The sequence below is a fragment of the Gobio gobio genome (genome assembly GCF_949357685.1).
Source record: "Gobio gobio genome assembly, chromosome: 2".
NCBI lineage: Eukaryota > Metazoa > Chordata > Actinopteri > Cypriniformes > Gobionidae > Gobio > Gobio gobio.
The window spans coordinates 43,305,633-43,311,209 of record NC_137098.1 but is presented as its reverse complement, the minus strand read 5'-3'; positions in this window follow the sequence as shown (position 1 = coordinate 43,311,209).

The following is a 5,577-nucleotide window of genomic DNA, read 5'->3' as shown; positions in this document are numbered from 1 at the left end:
AGATCAATTAAGATAAATTGTGCCTGCAATGCTTCTACTAAAAGCTACCACTAAACAGTGAACTTGCGTAACACACTTTTTTATTTACAAGAAAAAGATTGAAAAATGTCAGCATGAAACGGAGGTTGCAATAGTCTTTTCTTCCCTATTGTACCCTATATCCGAGTGTAATGGTTTCTTGAAGAAGAAAAAAAAAATGTAGGGTGGGACTTGTTTTGGTCCATCGGGAAATGATTGGATCATTGTCATTTGCTATTGCTATTATTTCACGTGAGTGACAGGTTGTCCCGTTCTTGCGCTGAAAAACATAAAAAATAAAATAAAATGATGATGTGCACAGATAAATAATTTATAAAAAATACTGCAATATTCCATAAAAAAATAAGAAGTCAATTTTGATATCCTGGTGACTTTAAGAAGATCAAACTAAATGTCTTTTGAGTCACAACAGACCATTAACCATCTGGGGACTCTGGGTATAGAGGAGCATTTTAAAATGACAAAATATTACAAATATTGTCAATCATATTACTCTTATTAATTATCGGTTGATTACCCATTTAAGATCCAACTCACAGAGAAGTTGAGCTCCATTCAAGACAAAAATATAGATTGAGAGCTCAATGTCCAATCAGATTCAACGCAAATTATTATGCTACCATAGTCTCTCAGTGACTCAAGTCATATCATCCTGGTGGAGCCCAAAATTACATGTTTAGAGCCTCTTGTCTAATAAACATTGATCTTGAGTTCTATTAAAATCAATATTATAGGTACTTGCTGAAGAGTGAAGAGATTAATGGATCACAAACAGTATGACACCAGTGTGGCATTTAATGTTTATTTGCAGAAAGAAAGAAAGAAAGAAAGAAAGAGACGGACGGACGGACGGGTGGATGGATGGATGGTTCAAAGACAGTAAACTGGCAACTGCAAAGCAGAATTTTGCTGGATCAACGCTCATTGATATACTGTCGTAAGACTCTGTGAGAACAAAACACACCAAACTAATTCATCACCTCTATTTACAGTAATATTAGCACTTTCATTCTCTTGTATTGAAATGTAAACTGGGTTGAAACATTGAGCCACCGCTGAGAATAAATGCAGCGGTCAGACCAAAGCAACCAGGCTGCCGTGTATGATCTATAATTGATCGAGATGATAAACGTGTGCGTCTGTGTGCTTTCGGCTACTGCTGTCTGACAAATGACCAAACACAACCTTTAGAGCTGACCTACACAAACCAAGGAGAGGCGCGAGGTTGGTTGATGTCAAAAGAAAAACAATGAGTGGAACAAAATCGATGAAACTAGAGCAGCCATCGCTCCACCAGCGAGGGACGTTAAACAACGACCGAGCTGCTGGGCAATTACCATGATTGGAGTGAGAGCGTATGTGTATTTGTGTGTTAGTCCCTCAGGTATTCTCCAAGCCACTTTTGATTAGCACATATGCTTAAACCGATGCAGAGTGACTGTGTGTGTGTGTGTATATGTGTGTGAGGCTGTCTTCATTAGCATGTGTGCTTTTACAGACAAGGGTTGATCGGTCAATGCTGTGCACTTTATTTATGAGTAAAAGGAGACAGATGGAGCAGGGCGAGGTATTGATGAACCCTTGCCTTTAAACAGGAATCAATAGGCAGGGAGGGGCCGAATGACACACACATTAACTCTGTAATATGAGGGGATATGAAATCACTGATCTCTCTTGCTAGGGGCTCAGCCTGTCCTGTCTCTCTCATGTCCCACCTTCTCGTCATTTCAGGCATTAAATAATAAACTAAATTAATAGAACTTAATCTGAAATGAAAATGAAAACTGAAAATATAAAAATAAAAGCTGAATCAAAAAGGTAAATCAATACTATCATGGTTTATAAATAATATACTGCTATTTAAAAACCAAAAACTTTTGCATTTGTTTGGAACTATTGGAGTAGAAAAAACATGCCAATTTTTGTCTGAAATAAAAGTAATTTGATATTAATTACTTGTTTTATTCGACTTTTGCACTTGTAAACTGTTGTAGTTCACCAAAAATACAAACTATTTCATCAATTATTAACTCTCATGTCATTCTAAACTGGTAACCCCTACTCGGAATTTGTCCTTTGCATTTACCCATCCAGTTAGTGCACATACATAGTAGTGAACAGTAGTGAGGAGTAGTGAGCAGTGAACACACACACACACACACACACACAGTAAACAGTTTTTTTGCGGTGGCACCCAGGGAGCGATTGGGGGTTAGGCGCATTTGCTCAAGGGCACCTCAGTCATTTCCTGTCGGTATTGAGAATCGAACCAGCAACCTTCAGGTTACCATTCTGACCATTAGGCCACGACTGCCCCTTAAATGTATGACATGATCAACACCAGCTCAATACATTTATGGTCATGTAGGGAAGGTCCGTCATAACAAACATAATTTACAGATGAATACAATGATACTACAAATACCAGTGTACCCTTTTATAGTTCTATAAAACTTAAATGAGTGATGATTACAGTCCAGCCTTCACAGAGAGTCTCAGTGACAGGTCGTCTTCTTTCTACAAGCACTTCCCTATATAAAATAAAATCACCCTCCCCTTTCCCTTTCTCTCATTCCCCGTCCTCTCCTTCTCTCAGAGCAAACAACCTTCTCTCCTCTTGTTATTAACTAAATATGAGCACTTTGACCGGGGGACAAAAATTCAATATTTTCCCCACCAAATATTTAAACCAAGCAAATAAACAGACAAATAAATAGGTCTCCCAGGCGACCGGGCGAGTGAGGAGGGCGGGATGTAATTTGACGGGCGAGTTATTTGGGAGACTGAAGCCCACAGCTATTCAGGGGCTCATTTCAGCACCTGTCAATCAAAGAGCAGAGAGGAGAGTGTGTAGGTGTGTGTATGACTGCGAAGTGGCCGAACGCACATACAGCCTTCAAGGTCGGAGCAGATAAGGTGAATATCGTACCTGATGAATATATCACCCTCTCCTTCATCTCTTCGCGCAGGCCTATCGAAACATCTTAATTCCCCTCTAATAGCAAGCTTTATCCGTCCTGTGTCTAGAAAATGCATTAAACAAGAAAGAAAGGAAGAAAGAAAGAAAGAAAAGAAAGAAAGATTTGAAATAGGAGATCATGAAGCATATGTGCAGACACACACAGCGATATTATGAAGGCCTTTCATCCATATTAGATGAGTTGCAGATGACTCTATTATGTCAGGCTAGATTGAGCTGAGCAGAGAAAGAGAGAGAGTGAGTGAGATAATGCAATAAACCCACTACCTTTCATAACAAACACTTATAAACACGGGTGCCGCACAAACATCATACAGACGGTCTGCTTGAAGTTGAACCACCTCAAATACAACGAGTGTGTTTGAAATGGTTGCTGTGCTCAGGCCGCGGTGGCTTTAGTGTGTTTGAGGTTTTTGGGGCCAGTGGTGGCCAGTGCTGTGGGACAGGACAGGAAGTGGGTCACACGACACGACAGTGACTTCTAAAGTGGGCCCTGAGCCATTGCAGAGTGGAAGGACTTCAGAAGGCCACCGATACTCAAACAAACACACACACACTGTATCTCTCTCTCTGGAGCGTTGCGAATACATCTCTGAAGTCAGGTCACAGCAGAGTTTAGCAGAATGAAACTGTCAACAGGACAGATACACACACACTGGAATCCTTTAAGCCAGATCACAGCAGTGTCCCTTCACTCAAGTGCCAAAAATGTGCTCCAAGAGTTTCACATCACTATCAGCGCATCAGTCAAAAGCCAGATCCGTTCCATCACAAACACACACACACACACACACACACACACTGCTGAGAGCCCTGGATCCCTGCATCCTGTAATGAGCAAACTACGAGCCTCTGTTCTCAAACCACATGAACTATAAAAAAATATTTTGTTTTGTAGTACAAATATCCAAACAACCCTAAATTTGCTCAAAAAGTCAACTGCGCAAAATATTACAATTTGTAATACTTTCTGCATTTGTACATTTTCAAAAACACATCACTTAGTATGGTTTTCTTCATGGGGACCAAAACATTTCCTCACAAGGCCAAGGATTTCAGATATTGCCATATTTTTGGGGACATTTTGTTATCATAATGTAGAGTATACCTGGACCACATACACACATAGACACACACTTTAATATATCCAGAAGTTTGATCCAAATATCTAAAACTACATCTGAGATTCAAAATTTAATTTAAACCTAAAAATTTGAAATATGTATGATGCAAAATGCATAAAAAAGTATTTAAGCTGCTGAGAGCCCTGGATCCCTGCATCCTGTAATGAGCAAACTACGAGCCTCTGTTCTCAAACCACATGAACTATAAAAAAATATTTTGTTTTGTAGTACAAATATCCAAACAACCCTAAATTTGCTCAAAAAGTCAACTGCGCAAAATATTACAATTTCAGAGAATACATCTTGAAGTAGGTAATCATTCTTACCACACATTCTCGCTTTAGGCATACATCTAATTAAATCTTTTAACAAGAATACAACAAACTGCCAAGGTGGTAAGAAAAATATATCACTATATATTATCTGAAAACAATGCTATATTTGAATATTTTATAATTAAAAAAATATATCTAATAGAATACATTTATATTCTATAACAATTCAATAATTCTATATTTATTCATGATATATTTTCATTAATAAATTGTGTTGTAAGGCTCAGATACAGTTCTGTTCAAAATATATATTTTTTTTTTAAATGAGCAAAAATGCTTTAAATTGACCAAGTGACTTTAAAGCCATTTACTAATTGTTTTTATTTCAAATAAATGCTGTTATTTTGAACTTTCAATGCATTACTAAAATATTAACAGTTTTGCATGTTTCTTGAGCACCAAATCATCATATTGGAATGATTTCTTAAGATCATATGGCACTGAAGACTGGAGTAATGATGCTGAAAATTCAGCTTTGCATCACAGGAATGAAATATATTCAAATAGAAAACAGTTATTTTATATTGTTATAATATTGTTATAATAAAGCAGCCTTTGTGAGCATTAGATACTTTGTTTAAAAACTTTATTTTTACTGACTCCAAACTTTCAACAGTAGTGTATATTCTCTGCATACAAGCATATATTTGATGCAACATAATTAGCATTTTCTAATGTTTAACGTTTTATGGTATTTCCTTTAGAGGTGTTTATCGAAAAACCAAAATACAGATAATTCAAATGTATAAAATGTCCTAAAAATGCCAACAGTCAACAGTTATGCTAATGAACTGTATTGCATAACAGAATTATGGATAATTATTAATAAATGTGATTTAACATTGTTCTATTTAACATGGCATCTTTTGTCATACAGCTATTTCTGCCATTTTATAAGAGCACTAACAACGCACTTCACCCATATAGAAATCACTGAAATGCACAATCTCTATGCTAGTACTATCAGGGGGCCACATGGTTGTTAGTCCCCATTGCTTGGGCAGCCATGACAGGCGTGAGTGGCCGTTTAACACACAGCACTGAGGAGTGTTGTCATGGCAGCATCATGCAGTAACCATGAGGCTCATGGGTCTGACAG